This window comes from Spermophilus citellus (genome assembly GCF_964194105.1).
Source record: "Spermophilus citellus genome assembly, chromosome: 17".
Lineage (NCBI taxonomy): Eukaryota > Metazoa > Chordata > Mammalia > Rodentia > Sciuridae > Spermophilus > Spermophilus citellus.
The window spans coordinates 75,833,599-75,854,696 of NC_138199.1; the positions used below are offsets into that span (position 1 = coordinate 75,833,599).

General features: G+C 57.9%; 1 protein-coding gene across 1 annotated transcript in view; it reads right to left on the minus strand.

Annotated features, from left to right (window-relative positions):
* RBFOX3 (RNA binding fox-1 homolog 3) overlaps positions 1–21,098 on the minus strand; it is a 301,360-nt gene that overhangs the window by 103,612 nt on the left and 176,650 nt on the right. Inside the window, exon 4 of the mRNA XM_081270073.1 lies at positions 12,745–12,784. The gene's annotated coding sequence lies outside the window, so the exon portion shown is untranslated. The remainder of the gene's footprint in view (positions 1–12,744; positions 12,785–21,098) is intronic.

Here is a 21,098-nt window from a genome sequence, read left to right on the forward strand (position 1 = left end):
GCAATGCTGACGCCCTGTCTCTGTCTGTGTGTAGCTTCTGCCCTGCCTCTGCGGTCCCTGTCCCCACATACTACTGTCCCAGCCGTAAGGGAATCAGCGCCTGTCTGAGTAACCCTGCTGCTGGGGCTGAGGTCCCGGAGCCCTGCCCTGGAGGGTCCTGGGATTTCTGCTCAGCCTTGCAGACAGGCCAGGTACTGGCTGGTTGGCGACAGAGCATCAGGTGGACCCCCCTCAAAACCACCAGGGACCCAGGCCAGAGCCAGTGGGGGCCTCTCCAGTCAGTCAAGGCAGAGGCAGCCTGGGAGGGCTGCCCCTTTGCAGAAATGGAAGGACCACGAGAAGAACCATTCGCTTGATGGTTCTCAGTTTCTTTCGGTGAAGGGTACGGAGGCCCAGAGGCAGTTAACAGGGTGGGGCTCCCTGGGGTCCCCACATCCACTCTGGGGGTTCTTATAGCCTTTGCTCTTTCCTCTGGACAGAGGTGGCAGGTGGTGGCCCTCATGTCCCCCTTGGGCCTGGGTTGGTGGCCAGGAGCAGAGAGTGAGCCGTTGTCCTCAAGCTGGGAGAGGACAGAAGGGCCAGCCCAGGAACTGCCTCTGAACAGCTCAGCACTTCCTGTCCCTGGAAGGTGACTAGGGGACCCTCTTTCCCCGAGGTGTCCAGCTGGGAAGCGTGAGCACAGGCGTGTTCAGGATTGGCCTTGATGAGGCCACACCCCCTGCCTGCCCCCCAGGACCTGGCTGAGGGGGAAGAGGGCTGTGCGGGAAGCCGAGGGGAGGGCTTGGGCCGGGCGCCTCGGGCTGGGCGTCTGGCTTCCTGACAAGGGCCCTGCCCAGGGCTCCCTGGCTGGTCAGCCCAGGGGAGGTGCCAGAACGAGGCCGCTGTGTCAGCCTCTGAGGCTCTGGGGCTGGCGGGGCCTGGTGAAGCTGGGAAGGATGAAGGGGTGGGCAGAAAGGGGCTCAGAGGCCAGAGCTCCCCAACACCTAGACCAGCTGCAGACCCTGGGAGGTGGAAAGAGATGCCAGCTGGGTCCCCATTCTAGGGACGGTCTCCTGAGGACCTCTGTGGCCCCTGGGGGCTAACACTTGGCTCATGCCAAGGAACCAGCCCTGGCTGGTGGGTCCCGGGGCCAGAGGTCCCTTTGACCCTGGCTTTGCCATTCCGGGCCCTGTGATCTCCGAGCGCTGCTGCCCACCTGCAGCCTCAGTCTCCACTTTGAGAATTGGGTGCAAGATCAAACAAAAAAAAAAAAAAAAGAAAGAAAGAAAAAAAAGAAAAAAAAAAAAAAGAAAGCCTGAGTTTGACATGGTGTCCCAGTGCCACATGTGTCTACATGAAGAGTGGGGAGAGAGTCAGCTGGAGTGGGCCTCATGGCTTCCTGGTGGCTTGAGGGAGGATCTGGGCCCTGTATTTTGCAAAGGGTCGAGGTCCCAGGGACAGGAACTGACGCGCATGCTGCACCCACCCGGGACTCCAGCTTCAGTGCCCAGATCCCTGTCAAGGCAGAGGGACAGCCACACTCTGTGCACACAGCACTGGCTCCTCCTGAGTGTGTCCAGGGGGCCTATGGATCTGGGGTTCAGGCTTAGAAAGCTCACAGAGGTGACAGTGCCCACCAGAGATGGCCCCGAGTCCCCTCCTGCTTTCCTGTGGCCCTGTCACTGCATTGAGCTTGCCTGTCCCTGCCCTGCAGACTGTCAGCTTCTAGGGGCTGAGGCAGGTCATGCCCACTGGTCCAGGGTGGCCAGTGTAATACCTAGCAGACGCCCATGAGGAGGGAGCTGGACAGCAGCTGAGCGCAGGCAGGGCTGCTTTTTAGGGAAGAAGAGGGAAAGACTTAGTTTCCTCTGTGGTCTGGGTCTCTATGACAAGCCAAGCACTGGTGGGCTGCAGTCTGGCGGGTTGGGGACCACAGCAAGAGGCTCACACACTGTGCCTCTGGGGTGGGGATCTGCCTCTGAGCGCCCCAACAGCCCACCCTGTCCTGCAGGTGTGGGGGACCTGCCCACATCGCCAGCACCTCCCAAACAGGCTGCCTGGCTCCCAGCTCCTTCAAATTCTGGGGGACCACACTATCAGCCCCTCTGGAAAATCTGCCTTGTGGGAGTCCTGTCGAGGGAAGCTGTGGGGTGTCCTCTCCAAAGACCCACACTGGAGCACACAGGCTGGGAGACCGCGGGCCACCTGCACCAGCTTCACGCCTCCTGACATGCACACGCAGGCACACGGCATTGCCCCAGCTCACACGCACAGGCACACGGCATTGCCCCTCTCACACGACACACCCACCTACCCCCAGACACATACTGGCCAGCAGCAGGGGCCTCCCAGGCATGGCATGGACACCTGAGGGGCCTGGGTGGGGCAGCAGCATCTGCCACATTTCAATCTCACAGCTGGTGGTATGAGCATTCTCTCCAGAAGCCGGCAGCTATGAATAAGTAATGACTAGCGGGGAGAGGGGAGGGATCAGGACACTGCCCGCTCTGCTGAGGGGACCCGGGGAGGGATGTAAGGCCTGTCTAGACCCCCTGGACCACCGACACAGTCCATGCTCGGCTGTTCTGTGGCAGCACCCTCCAGCACAGCAATACACAAACAGCACTTGCAATAATGCAGCAGTAGGCGGGGGCGGGGAGGGGTGGGAGGGAGCCGCACCTTGCGGTGGGCAGGTGGGAAGGAGGAGATGCAGCCGGAGGAGGGCGTGGGTCGGGCACGCTGCACCTTGCCACCTCAGCTGTGTCCTGATTTAAAGCACCACCAGGCAGGTTCTTCCTCTCCAAGCAGCAGTGTATGGTGGACGCTGAGGTGTGACCCTCCCTCCAGGGCCTTGGGAGTCACCTGGCCCTTCCCCTCCAGGACAGGACATTCCTCTGCAGCCCCCAACCCAGCTCAAAGCTGGGAGAACAGGCTGCCCACCCACACTGGCCAGCTGTCCTCCCTAGAAAGTTCTTCCTTTGGGCCACCTGACATCCGCCTTCCTGGGTTCCCCCAAGGACCTCAGATCTGCATCTGACGCCACACAGATCAGCCACGTTTCTCCCCTACAGCCGGCCCTGGGACAAGCTGCACTGGCTCCAGTGGCCCTGGACACCTCTGGGGCTGAGCCCCCACCCCACCTGTGCCCTTGGGGGTGAGACCCCCTCCCAGCCCATAGCTGGGACCCCCAAAGTGAACCCAAAATGAAGCCAGCATTCCAGGGGCTCTGGCCACAGCATGAGCCCCCACACCCACCTCGTTAATCTGGGCACGCACCTCCCTCATGCAATCTAAATAAGATCAGGCTCCAAGGACGGCTCTACACTCAGGGTGACAGGCCCTCCCTCACCTGGGTGTGTGGGTCACGTGTAATTATCAACGGTGCCCCACTTTGGGTGACAGGTTAGTCACCCTAATTACACTGAACTTGCCACCAAGAAAAGTCCCTAAATCTTCTTCCTGCTGTGCTCACCTAAGAGCGTTCTCGGGCCAACTAGTGAGATTTTACATTTATTATTAAATTTAGTTAAAATTTCAGCCCTGGTCCTAGCCACTAGCGATTAGTTCTTCCTCTCAGCTTTAACCACAATCGAATCGTGACGCCTATGAAACCTTCCCGTCAATCCCTGGCACGAATCAGAACCTGGAGAGGGAGAGCAGAGCCGCGTGGCCCGCCACCAGGGACCTCAGCAGCCAGCGCTCTTTGGACACAGCCCTCCAACGTGATCTCCCGGGTGGTCTGAACCCACGTGATCATGAGGTCCTTAATTAAGAGAGTCAAGTGCAGCGCCCCAGGGGGTTCACCAGGTCAACCTTCCCCATCTGCCCTGAAGGGTCCGGCGGTCCCTGGCCCCAGCACCCCATCGCCCAGCCCGTGCCCCCTCCTGCCTCTGTGCTGATGCCCACCAACGATCACCTCAGAGGGTGGGTATGTTCCAAAGGCCCCCCCTCCTCTAACACGCCTGTCAGTTTTGTGGAGCGCACCTCCTGGCCCTGGAACTCCTGGGCAGCTGACGTGACCATCTGGGGGGGTGAGGTCAGAGCCTCAGGGACAGATCAAACCCAGCTGCAGGGTCCCTTCTGCTTTATCAGCCAGTCCACAAATATGTGTTGACCACCAACCAAGATGGGGCACAGTCCTGGCTCTGGGGGACCAGCCCCGGACCAACAGACCCGAATCCCTACCCTCACCAGGGTGGACAGTGGGTCTGCCCTCTACCGGGAGGGAAGTTCAAGAACCAGCAGATAGGAAAACTATCTCCTGTTGGAGGGAAAGCATAGAGCAGGAGGGGGCTGGGAGGGATCCGGGAATGCGGAGGAGGGGGTGGGGGAGAGGAGGGTTCTGCAAGAGCAGGGGTCTTGGTGGCAGGGAGGGACCCCCACTTCCCAGTGCTGAGCGAGCAATGCTGCTCTGTAGCCACCAGAAAGGCCACCTGCCTTCCTGCCGACCTTCCCCATGGGTCCCAGAGACAGAGTCGGCTGGCGACCTCCTAAGGCAGGACCAGAAGGAGCCGGTCTGGGTGCCCAGGCTGGTGAGCTCACGACTCCTGCCCTTCTCTCCATGAGAGGGGCTGGCTTGCCCCTGAGCCGCTCACAGCCCTTCCTCACTGTGGGTCTGGCCAGTCCTCTGCAGGGCCCCACCGCCCTCTCTCCTTCTGCCTTCCTCCTCTGCCTCCCGCCGGCACATGCCCTGGGCTACGCTGTCCACGCTGGAGCAGGAGCAGGGGCAGGCGGGCAGTGTCTGAGAGAGAGCTGTGTTCTGCTCTCTGCACCGTGACCCGCTCCCGCTCCCCAAACCTGATGATAAATTGCTCTGCCCAGGCGGAGCATGCCCGGGCAAGCCTCCTCTCCAACTGTAATTAATACTCTGGGGAAAACACAGACTTGGGTTTTCATGCTTTCACATAAACACGCAGATACACGATAGACTCTTCCTCCTGTTGCCCTCCAATCCCACCTCAGATGTTTCATGTCCTGCTCCTTCTACGGACAGCACAAAACCCCCCATCTGGAGACATGCGGAAGGGCAAGGGAGCCACCTGGGACCCCTGGCGTTCCGTGATGCAGAACTGAAGAGCTCGGAGTGGACTTTCCAGCCAGTCGCACCCATATCGCATCTCAGGTGTGGAATATGCAGCTTTGGCGGAGTCAGAAATGGACATGGGTCTGGGGGGGGCCCTTTGTGGCCAACCTTTTGGGGTCTGGCTCCTCACTTTTCCATCATGACAGCCTCTTGAAAGGACCAGTCCAAACACAGGAGTGCACACATAGCAGAGGGTTCCTGACACCCACATCATTTAAGAAGCTCACAGTGGCCAGGAGACTTGCATCCCCCTGAAGCTGGACTGCCAACAACCTCAACAGCCCAGTGTTCTCCCAGGGGACCCAGAGCACGAACAGGGTGGGGAGGTCGAGTCCCCTATCTCATACTAGAGGGGCATGGAGGGGACAGGACTCAGAAACCCAGCCCAGGAAATCCACACTTTCTTACCCACCCATCAGCTCAGAGTGAGAGAACCTGGCTGACCAGGCTGTGGTCTTGCCTTGGCCATATAGAGAGTGATGTGGGTGAATGGCTCACTGGTACCAAGTCTCAGTTTCCTCATCTGCTCCTGCTTCCTGAACCGGCCTGTCGTGGGGATCGATGGGGCCATAGGCATCGCCCTCAATAGCTCATGTCCAAGCCCAGCACGCTGGCCATGCTGGGCCTGAGATGGAATCAAGAGTGGGGCTCAGGCCACACCTGGCTCGGCCAAGGTGGGGGTAGGGTCTGGGATTTGGAAGACTGCAGGGCCTTGGCCTCCAGGGGGTCCTCCTCAGCTCTGCTTACAGGGGGCCAGGGGTGCTTCCAGCACACAGGGTGACAGGCTTCAGGGGTGGACAGCCAGCGTTGCTGGGGGTCTGGGCTCCCTCCTCCTGGCTTCCTGACTCCCCCGCCCACCGCTGGGTGTTTGAGTCCTGGAGGTTTTGTCTCCCTCTTCTGAGAAGACACGGACCAGCTCTGCGACGACCTTGCAGTCCCCATGCTCCTGCTGGGTGCTCCTGCTGGGTGCTCCTGCTGGGTGCTCCTGCTGGGTGCAGGGTTCTTGTCACTGAGGACGGGGGCCCATTCTCGGTGGCATGGATTGGATGTGAGGTCGCCCCTAAAATCTCACGTGTGAGACAATGACAGAAGGTTCAGAGGAGGAATGATTGGGTTGTGAGAGCCCTGACCCCATCAGTGAACCAGTCTCCTGATGGGATTAACTGAGTGGTCACTGGAGGCAGGCAGGGTGTTGGGGGAGGTGGGCATGGGGGTGTGGCTCTGGGGTATTTATTTGTATCTGACAAGTGGAGTCTCGCGCTCTCTGCTTCCTGATCACCATGTGGGCTGCTTCCCTCTGCCATACTCTCCCGCCTTGATGCCCTGCCTCATCTCAAGCCCCGAGGAATGGACTAAAACCTCTGAAACTGTGAGTCCTCCAATAACCTCCTCCTCTTCCACGCTTGTTCTGGTCGGTCTCTCAGTTACAACAGCAAAAAGCTGACAAAGGCGATGAAGGCGTTGGTCTCCCCCATGGCCCGTGTGCTCCGGCCGAGTGCTTCTGACCCCATCTCACTCCTTCCTCCCTGGGGGGACGGGACGAGGGGCCGGCATGGCCTGTGGGTCCTGGGCTGCCTGCCTGACTCTGCATGCACAGCAGCGGGCCCAGCAGGTACCGCACAGCTGGATCCGAGCATGAAGAAGCGTCAGCTTCCAGCCAAGGTGGAGAAACAGACATGGACTCTCCCACCTGCTGCAACAGCAACTAACCAGAGAGGTCTTCAAGGCCACACGAGGCAAGAGGGGCGGGTCCCTGGAGCTCTGGAGGCCATTGCAGGTCACGCCTGGGTTGAGGAGACTGGACGGAGGCAGAGACCAAAGTGGCTGGAGTGCAAGGAGCCCTGGGGAGGAGGCAGCTGGACAGACGGGGAGCCCTAGGGATCCACAGGGGGTCCCACCAAACACCCAGTTGAGGACTCCCCAGCACTGCAGGAAACTACCCAAGGCCAAGGTGAGCACCACCTGGAAGGATTGGGGGCCACAGCCTCAGCACCCACATGGGGCTAGGGGGAGTGTGTCCTCCCCAGGCAGGCTGGAGCTGGACCACACCTCAGTTCACAGGCCCCAAGTTGAACATGGAATGTCCCCATGGCAGTAGGAAAACCAGACTTGGAATGGACACGGCTCAGGGCCTGCCTAACAGTCTCTAAAGCAAGGACTGAAATGGGTCAAACCATTCCCAGGTAACTCAGCTGCATCCCAGAGTAAGGCTCAAGGGCAGTAGTAGAGAAACACAAAGTGCCCAGCACCCCAGGAGAAACCTAAACATCCCGCACCCAGCATCCAGCCCAAGATGCCAACAGGCAGGAAAGCGGAGCCCAGATGAAAAGAAAAACCAGTCATTTGAAATTGGCGCAGAAATGACACAGATGTTAGGTTTATCAGATGAGGTGACTAAAATATTTACCATATAGTTAGGTAGCCATGGAAGATTTTTAAAAACACCCAAAATGGGCTGGGGATGTGGCTCAAGCTGTAGCGCGCTTGCCTGGCATGCATGCGGCCCGGGTTCGACCCTTAACACCACATACAAACAAAGATGTTGTGTCCACCGAAAACTAAAAAAATAAATAAATATTAAAAATTCTCTCTCTCTCTCTCTCTCTCTCTCTTAAAAAAAACATCCAAAATGAACTTGAGGAAGCAAAAACTATAATATTTGAAAAATACACTGGATGGGATCAATGGCAGATTAAACATTGCAGAGAAAAATGAATGAGCTTGAAGATTCAACAACTGGGACCGCCCCAATAAAACACAAAGAGAAAACAGTAGAAAAGAACAATTTCAAGCAGCTTAATAAACATGCAGTTGAGGGTCTCTGAAAAGGGTGGAGGACAGAAGCAATTTTTGAAGGAATATGGACAAAAACACTTCAAATGTGATGAAAACTACAAACTCACAAACCCAAGAAGGTTGACAGGCCCAAGAAGCTTGGAGAAATGACAGCTAAGCAAACCATAATCAAACTGCTGAAAATCAGCAATAAAGAGAAAATCTGAGAAGCAGACAGAGGAAAAAAAGACACCCTGGTTACCAAGGAACAAAGATGAGAAAGTGGCACACCCTGCCGCCGTGAGACCCAGGGGCCCTGCAGGACACCTTTGAAGTTCTAAGAGAAAAGGGGGCTGTGAGCCTCAAATTCTATCCCCAGCTAAAATAGCTTTCAAAACAAAGCTGAAATGAAGACTTTTTCAAACTTGCAAAAGCTGAAGGAATTTATCACTAGTAGATTTGCAAGGGTCCTTCAGGTAGAAGGGCGATGGTCACAGATGGGGACATGGACGGACACCAAGGAGTGAAGATGGATGGCGATGGACACTATGTAGTTGAATGTGGGACTTTTCATTTAAATCTCTAAGATCTATCTGATTTAAATGTAAGTGAAACAATAGCATTCTGTTATGGAGTGTACAACGTGTAGGTACAGTGCATGGTCACGGCAGCGTGACGGCTAGAGGGGAGACAGAGGAACACCACTGGGAGGGGCGTACGTCCTGGGAAGGGGGTCTCCTCCCTGCAGGCTTGCTGCAGTCACTCAGAGTCGCACAGTCAACTCGGAGGCAACTGTCAAAATCGCAGCAGAGCTGAGGGTCATAGCTAATAAGTCAAGACGGGGGTAAGACGGAACAACTAAACAATACCCAACTTAAAAAGAGCAGGAAAGAGGAAAGGAAATAAAGAAGGAATGGAGAGGGATGAAATTGATCAAATTATGCCACACACATGTATGAACCCACCCCAGCATATTCTACCTCTGTGTGTACTATAAAGCACCAATCTTAAAATAATAAAAGAGGGGAATAGAATAAATGGGAAAAGATAAGTTGACAGACTTCAACTTAATGTATTCTAGATTAAAACACGAAAAGCAGCCAATGCAATTCACTAACTTAACACGCTAAAAATAAAAAGGGCAATGATCACCCCAACAGGCCCAGGAGGAGCATTTGACCACATTCTGCATCCACGCCTGACGGAAAGCAGCAAGACTCTCAGCAAACTAGCAAGGGGAACTAGGAGTAGACGGGGATGGAGAAATCAGGCTCACACTGTTCATAATAATGAGAAGCTTCACTATCAGGATGATGCTCCTGCTCCTGCGATTCTACACTGGGGGCTCCAGCCAGAGAAAGGGGCCAGAGAAAGAAAGGACATCAGATCTTACAGGCTGTCTTATTCACAGGCCACGTGGTCACTCACTTTGTACATGTGACCGAATCTACCGGAAGCCTCCCGCAACTGGTGAGTGAGGTTGGCAAGGTTGCAGGATACAAGATCAGTATACAAGAAGTCTAGCTTATCTCCGTGCACCAGCAGCCAACAACCAGACACAGAAAAATACTGCGCAAAATAGGAAATCCTTAGGGATACATCTGACACGAGGTAGGCAAAACCCATACACGGAAAACTGACACCAGATGATGGAAGAAATTAAAGAAGTCCTGAATCCACGGAGTCAGAAAACTCAATAGTGTTAAGAGGCCGATTATCTCTCAAGTAATCTACAGATTCAATGCAATCCTGGTCAAAATCCCTGCAGGAATTTTTTTTTTCTTAAATTTACATACCAGTTCTAAAATTCATGTGGTATTGTAAGGAGTCTAGAATAGCCAATGTGACTTTGTAAAAGAACAAAGAATAAGATCATTTCCTGATTTCAAGACAAAATAGCTAGTCATTATGAGAGTGCAGTGGTACTTGATAAGATGGAAAGATTAACAGGTAGAACACGGACTCCACAAACAGACTCCCGTGAATATGACCATTGACTTTCTACAAGGCTGCAAGGACAATTGGATAGTCCCTGTCACAAGTAACAGTGAAACCCCTGCACATCAGTACACAGAAAAGACTTCAGCCTGTTACTTTGTACCAGGCTCCCGAATTAACTCAAGCCATAGACCTGCATGCAAAACCTAGAATGTGAGCATCTAGAGGAAACCTTGGAGAAAACAATCTTCGTGACTTTGGGCGAGGCTGAGATTTCTGATACAACATCAAAAGCATGATTCTGCTGGTCACAGTAGGGCACACAAGTAATCCCAGATACCGGGGAGGCTGAGGCAGGGGGACCACAAGTTTGGCCAGCCACAGCAGCTTAACAAGGCCTTGTTTCAAAATACAAAATGTGTGGGGTGCTGGGGATGTGGCTCAGTGGTAGAGCATGTGCCTGGCACACGTGAGCCATGAGCTCAATCCCTCGAGAAAATCCCCCAAACCAAATATGATCCATGAAGAACAAATTGATAAATGAACAAATTGGAAATTTTTGCTTTTCAAAAGATAACATTATGAGAAACGAAAAGACCAACCAATTAGAAGAAAATATTTGCAAAGCATGTATCAGATAAAGGATTCATATCCAGAATATATAAATAATTCCCCAGCCTCAACAATAAGAAAACAGAAAACCTGATTTTAAAAACTAGGCCAAGGGGGGATATAGCCCAGTTGGTAAAGTGCTTGCCCCGCATGCACAAGGCCCTGGGTTCAATTCCCAGCACCACACACACACACACACACACACACACACACACAAAAATAGGCCAAGGTTTGAACAGAGGACACGCGAGGAGGTCAGGAAGTGCCCATGGACTCTCGGCACCATCAGCCAGGAGGACGTGGTCTCCCACCACACGGCTGGCAGGACAGCCAAGATGTAAAGACGGGCATCATGGAGCCTGGTGAGGTCGTTGGGCCTGGCTGGTGGGCTGTGGAGCCGGCCATTTCACTCCTGGCGTTGTCCTCAAGAGAAAAGACAACGTGCGATGTCACAGAGGCTTGCCCACAAGTCTTCACGGAAGCTTGATGCGTATCAGCCCCCAGCTGGTGGTCCCAGATGTCCATCAGGGAGCAGACGGACAAAGGCACTGGGACTGGCTGAGGGTGACTGCTCAGCCTGGGCCAGGGGTGACCGCGCATGCGCACAGTAGACAAGTCTCACACCAGGAGAACCAAGGAGAAAGAGACACGCAGAGGGCTCTCTTCATGGCAAAGTCCAGAAACACAACACTGACGGCCGCCAGGAGCCAGTGCCCAGCTGGGAAAGGGCTGGGGCAGCCAGGAGGAAGGAGTGCCCGGGGCTCGGGTGGCCGTCGCTCTCTTGCATGGTGACGGTGTCCTGGCACAGACGCACATCCAAACTCACCGTGTGGCACGCTCCTTGCACCTTGACCGTACACACACACACACTGTATTCAAGCTGTTTAGAACAGTTGTGCAGAGACCTGAGTCTGCAGACAGCCGATCATCACGTCATTCCTCAGAGCAGGAGGGTCCATCTTCCTCCTGCTGGACTCACCCCAGAGCCCTTCAGAGGACGGAAGCGCAATGACAAGACGGCACTAGGGCAGGCTGTGCCCTTTTCGCAGGATGGACATTAGGTGAGTGTGAGGCCAACGCCAGTCATGCCCTGCACCACCCCCACAGAGAGCTAAATCTCTCACTGACCCACACGCGCCGGTCACCACTGCCCATGGTAGCAAACCCGAGGCCACACAAAGAGGACTCCCCGGGCTGCAGCTCTCCACCCCCATCCTGAAGCCAGCCAGTGGAGCCCCTGAGGACCAGTGTCCAGGACAGAGGCTACCTGCCCTGTCACCCTCCACGCCAGGCGTCAAAGCTCACTTCTGAGCCCAGGGCAGGCTTGGGCCCATCCCAGCACACAAGAGATCACTAAGCGGTGTGTCCTCCAGCCCCAGTGGGTCTGCTGTCCATCCGAGAAAACACTCTGCTGCCCTGGCACACACCATCTGCTAGGTTCCAATGTCCCTTTCTAAACGTGTGCTGGGGTCTACTTCCCATCCTAACAGCATTAAGAGGTGACGGGGCCAGGAGGGCCTTGGCCTCCTGCGTGGGATGGCCATCTTTAAAAGGGCGAGTCCGGCCCCCTCCTGCCCTCTCGCTTTCCGCTACAGCCGACGCAGCTCGAAGGCCCTGGCGCCTCCATCTTGGGCTCCAGCCTCCAGCACGGTGAGCCTCGCGTTTCTGCTCACCTTAAGTCACCAGCTCAGGGGCCCTGTACAGCAGCACAAGCTGACACCAGCTAAGACATGGGCCCAAGGAGAAGCCCGCCTGGGGCCGAGGAACCTGCACTCAAGTGTTCATGATCCCCTCTAGAAAACCCTGCGAGTCCCCACGCAGGAGACGGGCTGCAGGTGGACAACCAAGAATGCCCAGGTGGACGGATGGCAGCCCGTCTGGGAGCAGCATCCAGCTCCCCGTCAGGGTCAACACTGGGAACCGAGCTGACGTCCACAGCGCGTCCCCGAGGAGACCAGGCCACGGAGGGGAGCCGGGCTCTCCAGACCCCTGGAGTGCCCTGGGGTCCCAAGACCTTGCTGCCCGGGGATGAGTAACTACGCGCTGAGGACCTGGGGAAGGTCAGTCCACCCAGGGGTCCTCAGGGAAGAGAGCGCGAGTCAGGCCAGGTGGGGCACCTGAGACCAAACCCCTCACCCCTTCATCCCTCCCCTTTGGCTCCTCTGCCCCCAGCTTTCCTCCCCAGCACTGTTAGGACCCGTCCCCTGGGGGGCAGGAAGGGAGATGTCACAAACCTTCCCTCCCAGCAAACAGGAAACCCCAGACAAGGCTGGCGTTCATCACCAGCAGCTCCCAAGTTGTTCAACATGCTCACATCTGTCAAAACTATTCAGGGAAAGAAAGAGAAAGTCTTATACCTTTTATCCAGCCAATTTTCCCCGAGGCACTCTGGGCTCTCTAAGAAAAAGAGAGAAAGGAGAGAGAATCACCATCACGTAGCCATCCTGCAGGGGCTCTTGGGGGCCGGCCTGGAAGTGAGCTCCTCCCAGGAAGCCCCCGTGAGGCTCCAGCTGCCTCTGTCTCCCAGCCTGGCCTGGCACCCACCGTTCACTTAACAGGATAAACCCAGGGCCCGGGAACCTGCCGTCCCAACCCGCAGGCTCATCTCGGCCTCTGGGTGCCCCTTCCGCTTTCTCATTCTTTCCTTGGCCCCACCCACACCACCCCTCTGCCCGCCCCTGGCAGCCCCTGTAGGTCTTGAGAGCATCCACAGACACTTTGCAGGTGGTTAAGGAGGGTCTCTCCCGCCACACCTGGCTCCTCTGCACTTGGCCCTGGGTGGGCTGTCCCTCTGCCTCCCCGTGTTGGCCCTGGCGTGCCAGTAGATTTTAGTTCTAGGTAGAGAATTCTAGACCGCTTCTCCTGCATGGTCTTGTTTGGGATGAGCTGCAGCTTCCAGTGGCTTCCATCTGCAGGAGCAACTAGGGGTGAAGGACCCCGTTCACCCCATCATGGAGGGAGCCGGGCTGTGGAGCATGACAAGTGTCTCAGAGCAAATTCACAGGCACTGGGGGCCTCCTGCCTGTGCCCCATCACTCAGGAGACCCGAAACAAAGGTGTGTGTGCCAGTGGGTGTGTGCCCAGCGGGCTCTGGTCTTTACCTACATCTTCCTCATTTTTAAAGTCATAGCTCATGATTTCCTCGGGACAGAGCTTGCGCATCTTTCTATTGTGGTAAAACACACAGGATCCTATTGTCCCCATGTTCAGTGTGTACTTCTGTGGCACTCGGTGGACTCCCCCTTGTGCCGCCGTCACTCCTCCCTGGTGCCACGACGTCTCCACCCCCAGCCCGTGTGTGAACAAGCCTGTGTTTTAGAAATCCAGAGTAAAGGAGATAAAGCAAGTGGACAGCTCCCAGGGATAGAAAGGCAGCTGGACTGGGCCTCTTTTTCAGATCTGAAAAATCGCTGTGGTCACCTCCATCCACACGGCCACTCAGAGCAGGGGGCAGCGGCCACTTTCTTTGCACATTTTATATGCCAGGCGCTCGACGTTGCCTTGTCCAGCCCTTGTGACCGCCCTTAGGGGCAGGCACTGTCCCTGCCATCCCCACTTTTCAGATGGAAAAGCTGAGGCTCAAGTTGGTGAGGCACCTGCCCCCCAGGGCAGTCCGTCACACACGGGTGGTGGGGGGAGAAGTGCCCTCTCTGCCCGCTCCACGAGGAGTGAGAGTTAGAACAATGAGCGTTGGAAACGGAGCTGGCTGGCCTGCCACTGGGGTCTCTGCAAATCTCCCGGCAGCAGGGAGGGCTGTGGGCCCAGGGGCAGCTGACCTTGAACTGGGCACCGGGCGACCGGTCACTGCCTCTTTTCCCTCCCCAGTAGAGTGGCCAAGGCAGCTTCTGGGCGTTTCCACACCAGCTCACAGTGTAAGCAGGGCCTGTGCTATTGGCAGGCACCGCCCGTGGGAGTCCCGTCAGAACGAGGCGGTTGGATAAGCGGCTTACGCCGGCCTACGGAGCCAACTGCTGCCCTTGGTTGATTTGGGTTATTCTTTGTTGATTTTTTTCTTGGTTTCCTTTCATGATGTGAGTTGTCCTCCCAAATCGGTACAACTGAGTCCCATTTGATCCAGCCCCTGAGCAAACACAGAGCCAGGCCAGGGTCTGTGCAGGGAGAAATGCTGCAGGCAGTGGAGAGCAGGAGTGATGGGGGACGGGGTCGGGCAACGGGGGAGGCCTTTCCACTCTTCTCCCAGGCTCTGGGCCCCATCCACAGATGTTCTCTAAGTGCAAAGGAACTTCTGGTCCTCGAAGTCAGAGTCTCTGGGCGACATCAGCACATACCAGCTTGGCAAAGCGCCCCCTGCCACCTCCCCAGCCTCTGCCGTCCTGCCCCCAGCCACTTCTGACCTCCCTTGGGCTCTGTGAATGTTTTCGTGGACCATGCAGAGTATCTGCTGCATGCAGAGTGTGAGAGCAGGGTTGTGCCTGGCTGGCCTCAGGAGGCTTGGAGGCCGGAGCCGTCTCAGCCTCCTAAGAGCCCTGGTGTTTGGAGCACTGCACAGCCAGAGGGAACGTGGGGGCCTGCCAGCCAAATGCCCAACCAAGCCTCTGGCCCTGTCGTGAGGTCTCAGGGTCAGTGGCTCCCCCAGAGTGGCTGGATCCTCTGTCCTGGTACCAAACCTCCAGGGTGATAAAGCTCTTTCCTGGGCCTCCCTGGAACACCTGGCCACCTGGGGAGGAAGCTGACCTGGTGTGGACCAGCCACCTCAGAGACCACTCCTGCCCTGGCCGGGCTGCCCCCTCCACCCTGAGCCAGATGGACCAACTGCGGTGGACTTGGTTTGCTCTTCCCAGGTCCAGGCCTCTGTGCCCACCTTCCCAGCGGCTTCCTTGGCTTCCTCTCTGCATCCCGCCCGTCCCACCTGCCCCATCTGGGGGGAGGGGGGGAGGGAGGCCCTGGGTTCATCCCCTCCCTGCTGACCACCTGGGCATGCTCCGGGGCTCGCACACGTGGAGTGGATATCTTGGGGTTGGCAGGCACTGCTCTCAGCTGCTCAGTGGGGTGACCAGTGCAGTGATCGTGCCTCAGTGAGCCTGGGCCAGGGAGGCCCAGAGCCCACCAGGTCAGCGGTGAAGGGCAGTCACGGACACACCCTCAGTGAAGCCCCAACCACTGTCAACTGCCTCCCTGCGAAGTCTGGGGGCAGCAGACTGCCCACTCCCCCCTGGGAGCCTGGCTGGGCCAGGAGCCATTCACAGGAGTGGCTCTGCCTTTGGCAGGGATGACCCTGTCCACCCTGCAGTCTCTCGTCTGCCTCCCCACTGGACTGAGAACGCCCCCACACAGCGCCGGATCTCAGGGGTCCCGTTGTCCCTAGAGCCCCAGTGGGGCTGCCACAGATGGGAGAGAGTGGCTGTTTGCAGGAAGAGTGACTGAAGGGGGGGGCCCATGGCAAGGGGTCAGCCTGGAGGTGGGACCTGGGATCGGCTTCCAGGGCGGCGCTCGGTCCTTCAGAGCAATGCTCGCCCCAGGGGGCATGAGCAGAGCTACCCGTCCAGAGAGATCCTGAACCGTGTTCTTGCTATTGGCCACCCTTCTGTACCCCCATAACTAGACCCGCTCACGGCCTGCCCCACATCACCCCTCAAGCAAGGCTGGAACAAGGTCCTGGGGTCCCCTGCAACCTGCCGCCCAAGACCTTCCCCTCCATCTTAACTCCACCCAAAGGCCGGAGCGCCCCAAAGCTTTTGACCCTCCCACTCTGCTACCCGTACAATACTTCATTCCCCAGGTATAACACAGGGACCCGTGGGTGACCCTCAGAACAGGAGTCATCTCTCTGACTTATGCCATTTGCAGAGTGGTTATCCCAGAAAACTCCCTTCATCTGGCTCCAGGCGGCCCTGCTGCTGGCCCTTGAGCCCCGCTGCCAGTCCTTGAGCCCCGCCAGTCGGAGGAGGCCTGGACTTCCTCCTCCCGCCCAGGTGGGTGCCCAGGGGTGCCCTCCCTTCCTGGGCTCTTTTCTTTCTGCGTGTCCCTGTGCAGCAGGGAGCGGGGACTTCTTTAAGGCCGGAGCAGATTCCTGCCTTGGGAGAGGTCCCCCAGCAGGGCCTGGAAGGACCCGGGAGGGCTGGCTGAGGGGCTCTGTCCGACAGCCTCTTTGCCCGCTCTGAGCCCCGTGGGACGGGCAGGCCGTGGGGAAAAGTCCACTAACGACCTGCTAACTGCTGTCTTGTGCTGCCTTGGATTGTATTAGGCGACTCGCTGCCGACCCTCAGGGGAAGCGGAAGCGAAGGTGCGACTTTGTAAATCAACGCTGGGCTCCGGGCAGTTCAGGAGTGGCTGTCGGTGATGGCCGCGCTGATAGAGGTGCCCGTCACCGAAGGCTCTTTTCTTCTTCTGAAAAGAGACTGAGCTTTAGAGGGAGAAGGGCCCTTGGCTTGTGCCCACTGTCGGGGAGACTCAAGTTCTAGCAGGCTCAGCCAACACAGAGACCACGGCAGTGGCTCTGGGCTCTTCTTAGAGCCACACTTAGGTGTGTGGCAGGGCCGCCCCTTACTGGGCCACTGGGCAGCAGGCGCGGGGAGGTCACTCTGTGCTCCCGCAGCACGGCCTCCTGTCTCAGGAAGCCAAGGCAGAGCCCTGCGGTCACCAGTTCGCATCCCTTCAGCCTGGCTGCTGGCCCCCTCTGCCTGCATGGCCCCCGTGTGCCCTGCAGCAAGGGCTCACTTGTCCAGTACTGGTCAGCGCAGCCGGCACATGCACCGTGCTTTCCTGCCATCATGTCATCAATGACGGCATCTCGTCCCCACTGCACCCTGCGGGCCGAGGCAGGGGAGGAGAAATGAGGCCAGGTAGAAAGCCACCTGGCAGGGGGGGTTGAAGCCGGCCAGCCTAAGTCTAAGACACTCCAGGTCACCCCTGTGCTCCCCAGGTCGGTCCCCACGGGCCTCCCGCAGGCTCTGCTCCCCTCGGGCGGTGCACCCTGAGCAGCTGTGGCGTTCGCCTCCCTTGCCCTCCCCCGCCTGGTCCTGGCCTCACTGGGCCTGGTCCCCAGGCCACATGGCCCTGTCCTCACGGTCACCACATTCCCCACCAGGCCCACCCTGCACTGCTCAGCTCTCCAGAGCTGTTCTTTCGACAGGAAACTGGGCGGAGCCTTCCTCGGGCGAGTCCCATGGAGCCGCCATGTTGGCTGCCCACAGCTGAACCCTGGAGAGAAACTCTCAGGCCAAAGGGCCCCGAAAACGGTTGCTCTCTTGAGGGGTATTTCAAAGCCACGTTTTGGTTTAGTCTTGTTTGGGGGGTCATTTTTTCTTCTTTGAATTTCTATCGTGGGGTGATAAACACGATACACAACGTTTGCCACCTTGGCCGTTTCCAGGCGCTCGGTTCCGCGGCATCAGCTCATTCAGGTTGTTGTGCAGCCGCTGCGGCCACCACCTCCAGGACCTCCATCTTCCCATCTAGAATGCTGAGCTCATTAAACACCGACTCCCCCAACCCTTGGCTACCTTAACAACCCCTTTTCTGTGTCCTGTCTGAATGCATCTACTCTGGAGACCTCCACTAAGTGGAACCAAGCAGACCCTCCTGTTTCTGGCCTCTTCCACTGAACACAACGTCCTCTGGGTTCCTGGATGATGTGGGACGCGCCCGTGCTTCTCTCCTTTTTATGGCTGAGTAATATTCCACTGTGTGGCTCCCCACGTTTTGCTAGTCCATCTATCGGCTGCTGAACATCTGGGTTTGAAGCCACCTTTTAAGACAATGAGGATCTGATAGGTGGCCCCATCTCCTGTTATGCGTAGGCCACTAGCAAGTTCAGAAAGAACACTTGTGGCTCCATCTTGCTGGTTGTACTTCAAAGCCCCCTCAGTATTAGTTTCTGTCCTATCCCTTCCGTCGTCGGGCCTGACATCTGTCTGCTGACCTCCTTCCGTCTTATGTTACGTGGTCTTGGCAATGGAGAGAAAGCAGGTGCAGAGAGACCGGGCGGGGAGGGAGGGGGAGGGGGATAAGCTAAGGGGGACCGGCAGGCAGTTCTGGGCCCACGGTGGGGAGAGGCGGGTGCCCCTCTGACTGCAGTGTGGGCTCAGGGCTTGCTGGGCCTGGGGCCGGGTGGTCGGAGCTCCCTGCGCAGAGCTGCTCCCACCGGGCGAGCTCCGGGTACTCATGAGACGCACTGGCTGTGCTGGGCGGCCCTCCAGTCTGCACTTGGCCCTGCGTCTTGGCTCCTGTCCCTTTTGTTCCTTTAAAAGCTGGCGGCTCTTGGGCACAGAGCATCAGCGGGCAGCCTCACGTCCGCAGCCCTGGCTGGGCTGTGCCTCCTGCGCTGGTGAGCCTTGAGACCCTTCCAATGTCCCCGGAAGGTGGTCCTGGGGAACCTGAAGGTGTCGGGCTGGGCTGAGAATAGCGCTGGCTCACTGGGGGGTTGGCAGGTGGCTGGGGGCACTGCCCAGGTGCCTGCGACCAGCCCAGGTCGGGGTGGGGGTGGGTGGGAGGTGCGCGACAGGAGAGAGCTGGATCAGTGCGCGCGGCAGACAGCACCGCTCAGTGCCCAGACGTCAGCCACGCGGCTTCTGAGATGAGTGTGTTTTGCCATCAATAATTTAGATGCCCTGGCCCCTTTGGGAGCTGGGCAAAATCTCATTTCCCGGGCAAATCCCCTAAGAAACCAACCTGTGCACTCCTTGAAGATTTTCAGAGATTTGTCTCAATCAACCTACCCACACAATAAAAGCTGGTAACAGGCTGGGCGCTGGCGAAGCTGCTCCATCCCCAGGGGCTCAGGCAGAGTCGGGACCGTCCAGGACTAAGGATGGGAAGCATCGCCAGCTCCACCCTCCTCCTTCCTGCCTCCTGAACGCCATGAGGGGCCCCCCAAAAACAGGCCTGAGTTGTTGGACGCAGGCGAAACAAGACAGCCACGCGCAGCCCTGGAGGCAGCCACGGCCCTGGGGTCTGGCATCCGGAGCTCCTCCAGCTGTGGGGACAGATTGAGGGCCCAGGCAGCCTGGCCACTGGGCACAGGCCCTGTGTGGGGGCCACCCACAGTCCACCAGCCTGTGCTGCTGTTCAGGCTCCTGTGGGTCCCGCCGCCTCTGAGTGCCTCGGGGAGACTGGTGAGGATTACAGGTGACCTGGCTAGGACAGGGCCTGGCCCACGGTGGGGAGGGAACAGTCTCCCAGGTGGCCACTGGGGGAGCTGGTGTGGCTGGAGTAAGCGCCCTCCGTGGGCACACCTTGGCCCAGGGTTTCACCCAAATAGGGTGGCACATTCCAGGGCACAGGGGAGGGAGGGACAGCGTTTGGGACAAACCCCAAGATCTCCACACCTCTTGGCCGTGAAATAATGAAACAGGCTGACAGCTCCTGCCGAGCTGGCACTGTCCCCACGGGGTGGGGGAGGGGAGGTAGGTCCGGAGACTTTGGCTGAGTCTTTATACCCAGTGCCCCTCGCTCTGGAGGTGACTCCAGCTTATACGTCCATGAGATAAGCTCGTCCCCAACCTTAGCTGGCTTCCCTGGAAGCCAATGAGCTTTGAAATAGGACCAAGAGCATCAGGCAGGCCCTGAGCCTGGCAGTGCCCCACACTCTCTGTGGGACACCACACTCTCATCCAAAGCCACTCAGAGCCTGGCCAGGCAGGTGCCTTGGCACAGGTGACAAGCTGAGGCCTTTTGAGGAGGCGGTTCCTGCAGTGGCTGGTGGCCTTGGTATCACTCTGGAGAATGAGGAAGGAGGGCTGGGGGTGACCAGCGGCCAGTTCTGTGTCCAGCCTTGATCACAGGACCTGGCTCTGCAGAGCTTCTTCTCCAGCCTCGGGGCCCTGCAGGCTCAGCGGGCAGCCCAGGGACCATGTCCACTGCTCTGTGGGAGGGCTGCTGCTCCTGAGGTCCTCATTCTGAGTTGGGACCTGGGCACCTCTCTTCCTGCAGCTGAGAGAGGTCTCTGGAGACCACTAAACCACCCAAGCCCTGCAAACCCGTCTCTGGAGCTGCCGCAAAGCCTGGGGACTTGGGCACAGTTTCTGCTGCTGCTGGGGAGCTGGCAGCCACAGCCAGCTCAGATCTTCTTATCTGGCTGAAGACTCAGGCGTGGGGAGATGCTGAGCTGCCCATAGGCTGAGCCCACTCCCAGCCCCTCTGCTGGGTATGTCCCAAGGTCCCCTGCATTCCCAGCCTCTGGAGCCTGGAGCCTGCTGATGGTGCAGCCCCCCCACACCACTTGCCTCCTCGGAGCTGCCTGGTGTGCGCTTTCCATACCCCACCAACCCAGGGCCCACTCCCCACCTCCCGGATGGGCCCCCACCCTCCGGGCCACTGTCACCTGCCCCAGCCAATCACTCCAAGGCCAGATGCCAAACACCTAGCCAGAGCCCCAAGCCCTGAGCCCACTCAGCTGCTCAGCCCAGTCGATCCTGCTTGCCCTGCCTCACCCCGTCTTCCCCAGATGCCACAGTGGAGACTGTTGCTGCTCTCCCCTCCACTCCCGCTGCCCCGACCCAGCCTGGAGCTTCCCGGTGTGTCTCTAGGGACCCGTGAGAAGACAAACTCTTCTGTCCCGGCAGTCACTCCTGCACCTGGGCATCCACTGCACACAGAGGAAAGAGCCCCTGCCAGCCCCGCCAGCCCTGCCAGCCCCGCCCTCCTGGCTGCACCCGCTACACCTCCTGGGTTGGGCTTCCTCAAAAGGGAGCCAGTTTTAAGGGGTGACACAGAGTGATTTGGCAGGGGGCACTAGTTGGTGCTTGGTGCA